Consider the following 14,892-nt stretch of genomic DNA (forward strand, 5'->3'; position numbering starts at 1 on the left):
ATGCTTGCTAAAATACACATATATGGTGTGTGTGTGTATGTGTACAATATGCACGTATATGTATATACACTAAGACATACATTCGGGTGTGTATACACACAACCCCCCCACCAGCTGTTTCTCTGGAGAATCCTGACGGATACATGGGGTAAGGGTGTTCCAAGCAGAGGGGACATAAGAGCAAAGGCACCATGTGCTGGACACCGCCAGGCATCAGGCAGACAGCTGTGAACATACAGATGTGCCTCCTACCTTCCTTAAGCTTAGTGAAAAGACAGACATACTGCCAATTGACCAACCTGTCTTCTCCCAGAATCTCAGGCCCTTCCCAGATTCATCTGCTTTACTCGTCAGCCTTGACCCCACCATTAATGGTTTCAACTCTTCTTTTAACTGGCATTCCTAGTTGCCCTGGCCTTTCATTACCTCACCTCATGACTATCATTACCAACTCACTTTGGGTAAGTACGCAGTTTAGGAACTGTGTTGATATACTTCACTTTAAATTGCCTTCTCAAAAACTGTCATGTGGGGAGGAAAGGTAAAATCACCCTTCTTTTACAGATGAGGAAACTGAGATCCACAGAGGTAAACTAAACTGTATGAAATGACGGCCTTAATAAATAGCAGAGCTGGGTCTCATCCCACCACCCATCTTTCTCCTCAACAATAACACATTTTTTGAAAAAGCAGTTTGTGGTCACCTGTAATTAATCGTTCACCTCGCGCCCACCATTCACTCTTCAACTCATTTCCCTCTGACATTCCCCTTACTCCTGAACTAGAACGTTCCCACTTTCAACGGTGTGGGGTGGGGACTGCAGTTTCCCATGTGTGACACTTATTAAGTATGTAATATTACATATCTTAATCACATATATGAAAGATGTCAGTCAAGCGGTGCCGTTAGGAGACTCCTTACTTCCCCTTAAACACAGGCATTGCTCCCGGGTTCTCTCTTCACAGCACATTAACAATTACGAGTTGAAAGACCATAAAAACAGGAATCCCAGGCCCAAATGAAACAAAGATCGAAACTATAACTGGGAACAACCTTTCAAGAAGCGCGCCTGGATTTCCAGGAGAAAATATCTGACTTGCAGCCTCCTCTAGTCTTCTAATTTCCCGCGAAATGGCCTGCGAAGATATAAAGAGGAAAAAAAAAAATCCACCACTCCATGAAAACCCAGGATTGTCAGCCACCCTCACACCCCGAGAGGGACTTCGGACAACTCCACGAACAAGTGGACTGCAAGGGCGAGAGCAAGCCGCGACCCCCTGTGCAGGGCCCGCCTGAGTGACCTCGCTCCCGGTTCAGAAAAGCCAAGCCCGTGCGCACCAGAAATCTCTGCTGCAGACGTGCAGCTTTTTGTGTGACAGAAAAAAAAATTAATAAAACGACTCCCAACAGCTTCCCAAGCCACCCACAAACTCCTCCCACCTTTAACTTCTCTTGGACTCGCCGAGCCACTGTTACTCAGGAAACGCCCCGGCAGGAAGTAAAGCGGCTAGGGCGGCAGCACGGTGCATCCTGGGAATTGTAGTCCATGCTTAGAGTGCGCAGGCGCGGGGATGGAGGCGGGGCGCCAGGGAGCAGAGCCCCACGGGGATTGTAGTTTCTCCTGAATTACGTGTAGTAAGAGTGTCAGCAGGTCAAACGGTGCAGTTAGGAGAGGTCAGACGGCTAGAGTGCTCTCAGTGAATCCCTGTGGGACAGGGATACTTGGTTTGGGAACTGTGCGTGTCGTCTTCCGTTCGACAGTAGATCTGAGATGGATTGAGATAGCCCTCATGTGGACTGAGTGGGGCTAAGTACAAGCCACAGAATCTGCAAACAGGATTATGGAACTGTGAGAAAATACCGTATAAAGAAGGAAAGGAAGCTATCCCAAAGATTCAGAGAAAGAACAGACATCAATGCATCTCATCAATCATAAGATTTTTGAGAAATTTTTGCCTTTTCGAAAAGAGTACAAAAAACATTTTGTGTATGGCATGCGGACTAATGAAAGTATGTCTCAGTCTGGAAGAATATGCAACAAAATGTTAAGATTCTTTTTTTTTTTTTTTTAATGAGGAATGACTTTTTTTTTACATTTTATTTTCTGAATTGTTTACCAGGGCTATGTATTCCTTTTTTGTATAAAATACTTCAAATATGAAGAAAAGTATATAGCACAAGTTTTAAACATCCTGGCTACCACAAAGCTTTGCCATACTTTAGGTCCTTCCTTCCTTCCTCCTTTTCCCCTACCCAACCTTTTTCTTTCTCTTCATTCTAAAAGAAAAAAATTACAGAGGGGAAAAAACTCTACAAATAGAGATAGCTCATGTAGTTCTTTCTCTTCTGCAGAGAAATACACACACATACATATACATTCTGAAGGGCTTTTATGTATATGTGTATATATATCTACATACGTATGTGTATTGTATGTATTTCAGATAATGGTGTCATACATACCGTATGAATCGTTAAATAATTTGCTCTTCTCTCTGCCCTTCATCCTTTTTTTTTAGATTTATCAAAAAACATAATACATATATAGTTCTAATTCATTCTTTTGGGACTGCGGTGGTAACTAGGCTTGTTTATCTTTAGAGGCAGTCCTGGGAATTGAACGCAGGACTTCGTGTGTGCTAAGCATGCACTCTACCACTTGAGGTATAGCCTCACCTTTGATTCATTCAGTTTAACTTCTATATGCTATTGCATTGTACAACAATGACACAATTTAATTATCTAATCTAATAAGGGATTCTTACTCTGTTCCAAATATTTTGCTCTTGTAAACAATATTATTATGCAAATGGCCAGCCCCTGAGAGTATATGTATTTTCAGCTTCACCAGATGCTGTCAAAATGCTCTACAAAGTGGTTGAACCCCTTTTCATTCTTTTCACCAAAATAGATTGTGAATTCTCTAAGATCCACATTTTTGCTATAACTGAGTGTTGTCACAACTTCTTTATTGTTAGCTTGATAGACTTAAAATAGTATCTGATTATTATTTTAATTTAGATATACTTGATTTTTGTCAATTTCTAAATTTTGAAAATGGGACTTTATTTTCTCCTTTTGTTCGTCATGTTTGGTAATTTTCTGCAAGAAACACATATTGTTTGTGTTGGAAAATAATTTATTTTAGATTTACATTGCGTTTAATAATGATATCTTTCTCTATATTCTAAGTTTTCCATAATACTTTATATTATTTCTTTATTTCAATTATTTTAAAATTTATTACACTACTTCTCAATACCTTTCTTTATGTATGCCAGGAACTAAGCAACATTTCCCTGATAGTGTAGAGAACACCATATTTCTAATGAGTTCTGCGTAAGGCTGCTTTAGGTTTTTAGCTATGATGGCAACAAACACAGAGTATTGTGTACTGTGTACTCTGTACTCAGACTATGTGTATATATTGAACCTATAGGCCACAGAAACCCCCTGGTCTTTTTCTGCTGAATAGCTTCTCACCAGAAACTAGCTTTTCCTACTTTGGTTTACTTTCAACATTCCTAATTATCTCTTATTTGTTGTCTTTTTCCTTGCCCATTTACATCTAAACCAGTTCATTCTTCCTCTGATTTTTTTTTCTTTTCAGGCATTGACTTTGTGTTTTGCTGTTATACAAGCAACAAAATTAGAGTTGGAACTATTGAGTAAGGTTCATCAGTAGTTAGCAAAGCTAACCTTTTTCACCCCCAAAATATTCCCTCATACTCCTCTGTAGACAGCTGCTCTAACCTGAAGCCCTGGGAGCCACTTACAGGTTTTCTATTCCTGGAGTTTTGCTTTTTTTTTTTTTTTTTTTTTTTTGAGACTGTGATTGTGTTTGCCTGCTCTGGTTGCTATAACAAAATATCACAGACCAGGTAGCTTAAACAATAGACATTTATTTCTCACGGTTCTGGGGCCTGAGAAGTCCAAGATCAAGGTGCCAGCTGACTTGGTTCCTGGTGGGAGCCTGCTTCGTGGCTTACAGACATCTGCCTTCTCAATGGGAGGGTTCTGGTCTCTCTCTCTTATAAGGACACTAATCCCATCACAGGGGCTCCACCTTCATGACCTCATCTAACTTCCTCCCAAAGTCCCCACTGCCAAATACCATCGCATTTGGGGTTAAGGTTTCAACGTAAGTTTGGGTATGGAGGATACAAACCTTCCATTCACAACAGTGATATGAACAGAATCACATATCACATAGCTTTTTGAGCCTTGGTAAAATGCATTTGAGATTCAAGGATTTCATTCTGTGTATCAGGAGATTTTTTTATAGCCCAATAATATCCTGATACACAGATGTTCTGCACTTTGTTCATGTATTCATCAGCTGAAGGAAATTTGGGATTGTTCCCAATTTGAGGCAAATATACATGAAGCTGCTATAACCGTTTGCATACAGGTTTTCGGGTGAAAATTAGTGTTTATTTCTCTTGGGTACATACATAAGAGTGGGTTTGCTATGTCACATTTTAAAGCAAATGCTTAAGTTGATAAGAAATTGCCAGGCTGTTAAGATGGATCAGTAAGCCCTCTCCCACGTGTCCTATAACAATACTAATGAAAGTTCACAGTGATTTTGTTTTAATCTTCCTGTGAACTTTCGTTGTTATTGTTATAGGACATTGGGGAGATGGCTTACTGATCCCTCTTAAAGCCGAAATCAAATTTTTGCTTCTTTTTGTTTGCACATTTCTGCAGGCTTGCCCCATTTGTCCAAGTTGTCCCATTACCCTGTGTTCCTCTGTCTAACTGACCCCATTCATAGAAACCAGTCATCCAAGCCAATAATCCAGGAAACGTTCTACACTTCTCTCCTTCACGATTCACATTCATTAAGTTCTATAAATTCCACTCTTTAAATAGGCCTCGATACTCTCCCTTCCTTTTCATTTTTCCACTGTTATTGCCTGAGCTCAGAACCTTGCCTTTATTACTGCACTAGCCCATTTACTGGCTCCTCTGCTTCCTACCACCTCAGATGCTCAGCAGCATCCTTTCCCAGCTGTGTCTCTAAGCTGCCTGCTTCGTCAACTACCTCTTCTACTGTTTCTGCCTCATTCGCTATGTCTCAGTTGCACTAAACTACTAGCAATTCTTTGGACAAATTGTATTGTACATCATGTGACATGTTCCACGTCACTGTACGCGCTGCCCACTCTCCCTGCATGGCCCCCCTCCCACCGCCCTCTCCCCTCCCATTCAGCCATTCCATTGTCAACAGATAAATTCTTTCCTTCATGGCTTCCTGGGGACTTGAATTTCCTTCTTCTGTGCTCTCATAAAATTGTATTTAATTTAAATATTTATGTGTTTTTTATCTTTGTTAGCCTACTGTTTCAATCAATGCCTGAATTCCAGTGCCTGGAATTTTTGTTATAAAACAATGTTTAACGTTGTGCTTTGGTTTGGAAAACTATTAAAAGTACATTAATTCTTGTATAAGTTGTTCCATTACTTACAAAAATAAGATAACCAATCACGGCATGCATCTCAAAAACCAAAAATTGTTCTCAGTTTTATAACTTTTACAAAGATAGAAGAAGAAAATATATTTGATGTCACCATTTACACCTTAAGAGAAAAGTATTGATCATGTATGTCATAAGCTGATACAAATTTCTTACAAAAACATGTTTCACAACTCCAAACAATTCCCTTAAGTTTGGAGGCTGAAGATTACACTGCAGATGTAAACATCTTAATAAACTTTCAAAAGAAGATCTTTATTTCTTTACATTAAATAGAAAGATACCACAAGAAAGAGAGACAACTACTCAAACAAAACATAGAAAAATTAGTTTTTTTGAGACTGTGCTTGAACCTAATGAAACGTCTCCTGCCACCAGAAAATGAGGAATGGATTCTGGTGACATGGCCACCTGCGAATTTGAACCTCCAATCAAGGAATATATAGTTGGAGCTAAGACATAAATTATAAGCCAGAGAATCTGGATGTAACCTAGAAAATACAGAGAAGAGAAAGTTGGAAGTTTTTGCAATCTAAATGTAAAGAAACAAATATGAAGTCCAGTTAGAACCTCTGGCTTGTGGTTTTTATTTCTTTATTTTTTCAATTATTTACCCTATCAGTGGAAGGGTGAACTGGGATGATCTTCAAGGAAAATTGTCGTATTAAAATGATAAATACTCTTCAATTTGGATATTCAGCTTCTTGCTATTTATCCTAGAGAAACACTTGTATATATGCACAAAGAGGCACGTACAGGGATTTTCATCTCTACGTAGTCGTAATTGTGGAAGATTGAAAATGCCCACAAACTGGCAACCAGAAAATAATTAAATAAATTATTGGCACATCTGTAGAAGGAAATACATTGCAGCAATAAAAGAGAACAAGTTAAATCTGACATAAAAATCTCTCAAAGACATACAATTTAGTGGGAGGGAGGAGAGAAGTAAGCTGTGGGGTAAAATACATGGCATAATATGGTTTATGTTTATGGGGAAAAACTATCATTTATATGAACAAAGATGTTTCTGCATGAAAATGCATTTTAAAAGATGGGGAAAATCCCTTAAGACTGATGACAGTGTCCACCTCCAGAGAGAAGATTGGGTAGGGGGTAGGGTTCAAGATGGATTTTGCTTAATCTTATTGTGTGATTTTTTTTATAACTAGAACGTTATCTTCATGTATTATTACTCACACATTTTTTAAATTTATAAAATAAAAAGCATGAGGAAAAGAGGGCAAAACATTCAAACAGGTTAGGCATAAAGAGAAACATAGTTTCAAAAATATTTTGAAGAAACTTTATCAAGAATTAATGATAGCTCTCTGGATAATAAAGCTATGAATAATTCATTTTTTAGCTTTCTACTCTTTCTACTTTTCTGTATTTTTCAAAAAAATTTATAATGGAAATACATAGAAATTTTGAAAGGGCTAAGAAATGGCTGGAAAATCCCACCGAGCATCCTGCCACCTTTAATGCTTCCTCTGCCAGGGGAGGTACAGTCCATTTGGAGTATGATGTAATTTTGGATTAAAAACTCCCATGGAAAAATGATTATTGAGGTGGGTGGCCCCTCCCTGGTGTCAGGTGACAGATCAATACATTGATATGCTGGAAACCAACTCAAAAAAATAAAAGCTCTGATTTGTGGCATTGGCTGATTTCCATGGTGTTATTTATGGGTTGAATTGTGTCCCTGCCCCAAATATATGTTGAAACCCTAACCCTCAGTACCTCAGAACGTGACCTTGTTTGGAAATAGGGTCATCGTAGATGTAATTAGTTAAGATTAGGTCATACCAGGGTAGGATGGGCACTTAATCCAGTATTACTGGTGCCCTTATAAGAAAGGGAGAAGAGACACAGAGAAGAATGCCAGCATTTGGGGAGATGCATCTATAAGCCAAAGAATGCCAAGGATTGACAGCCACCACCAGACACTAGAAGGACGCAGAGAATTCTACCCAGAATCTCAGAGGACACATAGTGCTGTTGACACCTTGATTCAGACTTCCAGCTTCCAGAACTGTAGGAGAATACAGTACATTTAAATCACTGATATTATCTTTATAATATTAATCAGTTGCTCTGTTACACTGGTTAAGAAAATAATGCATACTACATAATAAATAACTAATAAATATATAAAACAGGAATAGTTAACTCTCAGTTATGGTACTGGGTGTTACTTTTTTGTCAGCCCTAGGAAATGAATACACATGGTACAAATACTTCCATCATGGATAACTGACTTCACCAAATGCAGAATTGTAAGGAAAGTTACACAACCAGTTCTCGTGAGCCAGGGTAGGTCAGTATACTGCTGGACAGCTGAATTCCGGCTCATCTAAGCCATAGAAAGTTCTCAGTGTGTTCGAAGAAAAATTTGGTAAAGATTTGACCAAGAACTTACAGTGTAGAAGTATTATCAGTAGACGTTGTCGTATGTTATATGCACTTTGCCTTTTAGAAGCCCCGTGTTGTGGTCAAGATATGCATTAACCTATTTCAGTCCTAGAGAGGCAAGTAAGAACGTGAATGTGAAAGTCCGTGCTAACCATTCAGAGCGCAAAGACGACGTGAGAAAACATAGGTCAAGTTACTCAGCTGAGGCTAATTCCTATGTATATTCTAACTGTTTCAGTTAGGACTTTCAAAACCACTCAGCACCGACACATCCTGGATCAAGATACACACACACACACACACACACACACACACACACACACACACACACGGTGATACTGAGCACATACAGAAGTGTCAGGATGCTGGGTTCTTCCTGCAGAAATTCTCTTCTTGCTCCCGTTCCTTCAGTGAGGAACTGGGGTTTTGGAATCAGTCAGACCTGAATTCAAATTCCGGCTCTGCCCCTTACAGCCCATGTGACTTGGGAGAAACTAGTTTCTATAAGCCTCAGTTTCCTTACCTGTAAAATGGTGATAATATTAGAGCTTAATTCAAAGGCGATAACAATAGAACTTAACACAAAGGGCAATTATGAGGAGTAACAATTATTGTAATATCTGGCATCTAATAACAATAAACACTGAATAAATAATAATTAAACTATGGTATCAACACCCTGATGTAGGAGTTTGGAATCCTGGAGGCTGAGCAACCCAGTTCCCAGAGTCCAGCTGTGGAGGTCTGTTCATCAGGTCTGACTGCAGGGATGGAGGGAGTCAGGGGCATGTACCCCAGGTGCCCTGCTGCATGGTCCTTGAACCGTCACCTCTCATTTGTTCGAACCCTGCTTCGTCTCAGGGATTTCTAGGCCTGAACTCATCCATGGTTTATTCACCCCTGATCAAAGCAAATGTCAAAGTTGAGAGGAAGGGACAGATGTGAAAGATCGAGACAGAAAACAAGCGAGCATCTCTGCAAAAAGTCAGTGAAGCCCTCCGTCTTGACAGTGGAAGCCAGGCTTTGCCCAGCTAGGGGGTAAGGACAGTACAGTGGTACGGAGTCCCTGGGTGGGGCTGGTGGCAGCAGGTGATGGTCACCTGAGTACCCAGGAAGCACTGAGAAGCTGATCTTACCTGGCTTCAGTGGTACCATAGGGGAGACATTCCACGTCCCCCGGCAGATGCCTGAAACCACAGATAGTACCGATCCCTACAGATGCTCGGTTCTTTCCTACACAAACAGGCAGGTGTTGGTACAGCATGGATGCCCCGGACAAAGGGATGACTCACAGTGGAGGGAATGAGATTTCATCAGTTCCTCAGAATGGCCTGCAATTTAAAACTTATGAATTATTTATTTATGGGACATTCCATCTAATATTTTCAGGATCCAGCACACACATTTACTCTCTTATCTGTAATCCTGCTCCTCCTGTTTCTCATCCTCCTCTCTCCAGCCCTCGCTATGCTGTTTCCTGAAGGCACTGTTCCTGCACTTCTCTCCTTGGTCCAGAGCACTTCTGGTCCCTGGACTGCTCTCCCTCCCCCGCTTACTACCTACTCACCCTCCAAGTCAGACCCAACCCTTGCCTCTTCCGCCAAGACTTCTCCAGCCCGAGTCCTTCTCTGCCATATACCTGGTCACTGCCTCTACTGGAATCTTTACCAGCTTTTATTATAATCATTTCTATTTCTCCCCTCCAGGGGAGATAAGGCTCTTAAACACAGGGGTGATTTTGTTTTTCTTTTTGCCTCCCCAGTGCCTGGCACACAGTAGATGTTTAAATGCTATTGAATGAACACTGATAATTTATAAAGTGTCTGGCTATTTACAAAGGCTTTTTCAAGTGCATTATTTCTACTGATCTACATGTGACTCAGTTTTTATCTATGATTAGCCATTATCATCGGCCTGATTATTTTGCAAATGAGGACATTCAGGGTCACAGAGTTTAAGGACCTTGGTTTAAGCTATTCGACTGCTATATGGTGAAGCTGGGCTCCCGAGCTTGGATCTACTGACCAGAAAGCAGAGAGACAGAGAGGAATGGTGTAGAGTGGAAATGCCCACAGACGATCAAGTTCATCAGGTTTTTTTTCTTACAGCCTGACAAGGGAGCTAGGAGACTGGGTATTTAGGCCTCATGGGTTTTAAGATCTTAACCATGCTGGACCTCGGTTTTCTCCTCTATAAAATGACAGGATTATACTGTATAAATAATTCTCCGTTATCTTTTATTTCATGTCCACTAATCTTTCTAATTCAGAGATTTCCAAACTTTTCTGGTTCTTGGCGCTCCCAGGCCAAAAGAAATACCTAAATAATTCTCTTGATTAAGTAGTCAGGTCTAAACAACTTCGTAGTCATAGTTCATGTGGTAGCCAGCAGGTGCCTATGTTCCTCAAAAACTTAAAATAACCCACAGTGCCTCCATAAGTTTGCGGGTCACCCTGGGGTGCGTCGGCACACAATTTAAGAATCACACTTCTAATCAAACTAACTCGGCTCTACTCCGATAGAAATAAAAAATTTCTTTTTTAAGCAATAGTTTACAGCATAGTTATTTACACAAGTTTTAAACACACGACCATTAAATGGCATTATTTGAGGGTATATCTTAATGCCATAGTTTTAAAACACAGATAGTTCTGTTAATAATCCAAAACATTGCAAAATGTGGCCAAGAATGTAACTTGCTGGCATCATCATCACAAAGCACAAAATAAAATCTGGTAACATCATAAGAAGTATTAAAGCTCTGCTAACACATAAAAATAAAAATCATTCTATTGGAAATTAAATTATAAGCAATACTATTGACAATCACTCTATGAATTCAAAGATAAAAAATAAATTCAAAAATAGATAAATAAATAAATTCATCAATAGGAAACATAAGCTTAGTTTTGGAAAGCCTGTAATTGCATTTTACTGAAAAGCAATCTCAGTTTTGGAATAAAGTTTTAAGAAGCAACTGGAAGAACAGCTTTAAGTTAAAAATGTTGTCTTTTTTAGGGTTGCCATGGTGTAAACGTTATTCTCACATAGCTAAGCTGCTGGAAAGAGTTCAAGTTTTGTACAAGTTTTTCATTAAGTGTTTCACTGTTGTCCCTGCTTTAAATCCAAACAATTGCAAACTCTTCATAAGCTGTTGTAATATGGATTCAGCTGATAAATTAATAAAATTCCTCTTCTTTGAAATCCTAAGCCACAAAACATTTGTTACATTGCTAATAGGAAGGAATGGACCGAGATGGGCCACCCAAAGATATTCCTATTCCTGGATCTTCTCCAAGGAGAAAAGAGCAATTTAATTGTATTTCTTGCTTATACAGGTCCACAGTCACTGATACCAAGATATCTAACTGCATGAAGATCAGCCTAGAGCAGCAGGAGGTGGGCTATAAAAAAACAGGTACCGCAGGAAATTGGGGGAGGGGCAGAGCAATAATTAATAGCTGTCTGGGGTGGTCTGCAGGATGTAGGATGTAGCTGGTGGCCCAGAGGAAGAGAATGAGAAGAAATGGTGCCCATCCCAGGTTACTGTGACTAACCAGCCAGAAGAGGCCACAGATGGACACTCACAGTAGAATGATCAGAGCAGAAATAGCACACTTGGCACGTAGATGTGGGGATTGAGGGAGAATTAATTTTAGCTTTAGTTTTGAAATAGTTTTAATTAATTTTTATTTTATTTTAATTATTAAGATCTTTCATTTTTTGACACAACATTGTAAAATGGCTATAACTCAATCAAAAATGTTTAAAAAATCTTTCATTTTTAAAAAGCTTTTAGTTTTTTTTTATTGCGGATATATACATGTAGCAAAATATACCATTTTAACCATTCTTAGGTGTACAGTTCAGCAGCTTTAAGTACATTCACATGGTTATTTTTAGGAAGAAAAAGAAAGAAATACAGTGCTTGAGATCCTAAGACATATAAGTGATTTTTGCCAAAGTCACACTGTTAACAAATTAAACAGTTTGATATTAGATTTTTTTTTTTTTTTTGGAAGAATGTGGAGAATCAACAAATCAACAAAGCAAGAAACTCTTCGTGGAAATTACGTCTTCTGACTTCCCGATCAGATTCAGCTAAATATATTCTTCCTTTATGATATTCCTCGTCTTCCTGTCACAATTCTGGTGCAGCTGGATTCTGCAAGCACTAAATGCTGTTCCACGCTGTGTGCAGGTGTATGACTCATTCATCTCTGAAAATCTTATTTCCTTATTCAACATTGTGTTGCTGCCTAATAGTCAGTAGGTCAGTATCTTTTTTTTTTTTTTTTTGGCTTCAAGAAATAACAGAGAAAATGACATTAGCATTTTAAGGTGGGTTTTATTTGCCTACATGTAAACATATATATTGTTTGATCAAAAAATGTATTCGTATTCACATGAAGATTATAGTGATCTTTTTAAACATCTACTTTATCCTGACTAGTTTTAAATTCAGAAGTGACAACCTCATTGCAATTCAACTTGTTTCTGTTTTCTTGTATCAAACTAGGTTAATTTTAAAGACCCCCTAATAGCTTTCATTCAGTTTAGACAAGAATATCACAAATCTCTAAACTGAATAGTATAATGCCCCCTAGTCAAACAAAAGCAAACTGATGTAATGTAATGACACTTCCAAATACTAAAAAGCAGACCCATGGTTGTTAAGTTGAGAGAGAGAGACCAGTAGTCCTACAGATTATTTTAGGGCAGAAATAGCCCACTTATGCTGATTGCAAAGTAAAATGGGCTCTGTGTGGTGGAGTGAGACTTGGGAATCACACAGCCTGGATTATAATTCCAGCCCTTACATATACAAACTGCACGACTTGGGGTAGATTATGAACTCCCCCAGAGCTTGCATTTCCTCACCTGCAAAATGGAGGTTAACGTCTACACATGATGATTGACGTGGGATAAGAGAGGACGAACACAAATTCCCCAGACAGTGCCCGGTCTGTGGAGCAGGTGACATTCCACAAAGTTTAGTCCCCTTCCCACCTTTTCTTTGCTTGCAATACAAGCTTAGAAATATGCAGCTATTAAAAAGTCATCTTGGAAGAGACTGAATTGGAAACTTGTTGTGAAAAAATGGATCGCAAGGGTGTCAGTTTGGTGGCACGAGGATTTGTTGGCATGTACTTGGAGCTTTGTGCCTGCAAGGTATTTGCAGAACTTTGGGGGCTTTAGGAGAATGGTCTGGATGCCGCCTTCTTCCTCAACCACAGCACTCCCTTCCCTGCTCTGAGATCTGCGGACAGTACCTGGTACAGCTCTAAAGTCATGCCATTCTTTCCCAGTAATGCCTGGACTCTGCCAGCAGTCACAAGCCGGTACCTCAGCAGCAGAGGCTACTGCAGTTTATATGAAGGTTACAGACTGAAACTTCCTCTAAGATTATGTAATGGGTTTTTCGGGGAAAAGGGAGGAAATACTTTTAAGTTTAAAATTTTATAAAGTAAATAGAAATACATATAATTTTAATTATAGATAAAATTTTATTTAAAAAATGGAAAATCATGATGACTTGCATATGACTATCAGACTGCACTGAGTTTATATACATGTTTCTTTTCCATTTTAGAGGGTAAATTACTCAAGGGCAGAAACTGTGTCATAAGTTTCCTGCAACTCCCGTGCCTCACTCAGCACAGAGTACACAGTAAGTGCTCAACAAATACTCTTTAAAAATGTACAAAGAGTAAATCTTGGGAGACATAAAAATACATGAGTACATTCTATTGACATGGCCAAGTCCACAAAATTCCATTTCTAACTGTCAAACTCTTACCCATCTTTCATCACCCAGCCCGGGAGCAAAGTGACTTCTCCCCGGACACGCTTCCAATGCTCCCGAACCTTGAGAGATCATTTTCGTCACTTTGACAATTTCATTGCAACTTTGTACCTCTTCTCCTTGAACACCTGCCACTTTCTGCCTCATGTTATAATCTGTTCAATGACTTAAGTATAAATTATTATTAGCTTCTGCCTGTCCATCATGTGTTATCCTCAAACGCCTCACAGGGCCAGCAGATGGTGGGTCCTCACCAAATGCTTGTTGGAGTCACCCCTTATTCAGCAGCTAAGCTCTGAAATCCTAAATTTAAGAGAAAAGTTTTGAAGTAGCTTCAAAACCCTTTTGGAAAGAGGTATATTTCTGACAATCTAAATATCTATTAACAGATGAACAGATAAAGAAAAATGTGGTACATCCATACCATGGAATATTATTCTGCCTTTAAAGGGAAGGAAATCCTATAACACATGACAACATGAATGAACCTTGAAGACATTATGCTCAGTTACAGAAGGACAAATACTGCATGATCCCCATATAGGTGGTATTTTAGACAGTCAGCAGAGAGTAGAATGGGAGTTGCCAGCAGCCGCTGGGAGGGGGAGAGGGGGAAGAGCGAATCGACAGGCATAGTTCTATCATGCAAGATGATGCAGGTTCTGGAGACCTGTGGTACAGCATTGTGCCTATAGATGACAACACTGTGTTGTGCACCTAGAAATCTGTGAAGAGGGTAGATCTCATGTTATGTGTTCTTACCACGATAGAGTTTTAAAAAAAATCATATTGATGTCATTTCCTGTCACATCGCCAATGTCTGATATTCTTTTGAGAAGCTGGGTGTGAAGTAGGAATCTCTCTTTTAGAGTCTGTTATTATTGCTAAATAGCAGGTGACAAGTATTGAGTGCTCTCTATGTGACAAACTCCCTTCAAATCCCTTTGCATATATTGTCTTCAATCATAAATGTTAGGGATTATAATCATCCTCATTTTACAGATGAAGAAACTGAGGCACAGAGAGGCTAAGTAACTTGACCATAATCCAGCATCCAAATTTGATGGAGCCCAAATGCAAGTCCAGGTAGCCTCCTTCTGTTGTATGAAGTTCAGTGTTTTCCTATATTTATATTTAATTTTTGGCAAGGGGTAGGTAATTAGGGTTTGTTGTTGTTTTTTTTTTTTTAA

The 14,892-nt window shown here is 39.2% G+C and overlaps 1 protein-coding gene across 1 annotated transcript in view; it reads right to left on the reverse strand.

Moving 5' to 3' along the window:
* IRF2 (interferon regulatory factor 2) overlaps nucleotides 1–1,494 on the reverse strand; it is a 125,674-nt gene extending 124,180 nt beyond the window's left edge. Inside the window, exons 1-2 of the mRNA XM_074353540.1 lie at nucleotides 1,442–1,494; nucleotides 1,055–1,137 (exon numbers count right to left, since the gene is read on the reverse strand). The gene's annotated coding sequence lies outside the window, so the exon portion shown is untranslated. The remainder of the gene's footprint in view (nucleotides 1–1,054; nucleotides 1,138–1,441) is intronic.
* Between the last annotated feature and the right edge of the window lie 13,398 nt (nucleotides 1,495–14,892).

This window comes from Camelus bactrianus, chromosome 26 (assembly GCF_048773025.1).
Source record: "Camelus bactrianus isolate YW-2024 breed Bactrian camel chromosome 26, ASM4877302v1, whole genome shotgun sequence".
Classification (NCBI taxonomy): domain Eukaryota; kingdom Metazoa; phylum Chordata; class Mammalia; order Artiodactyla; family Camelidae; genus Camelus; species Camelus bactrianus.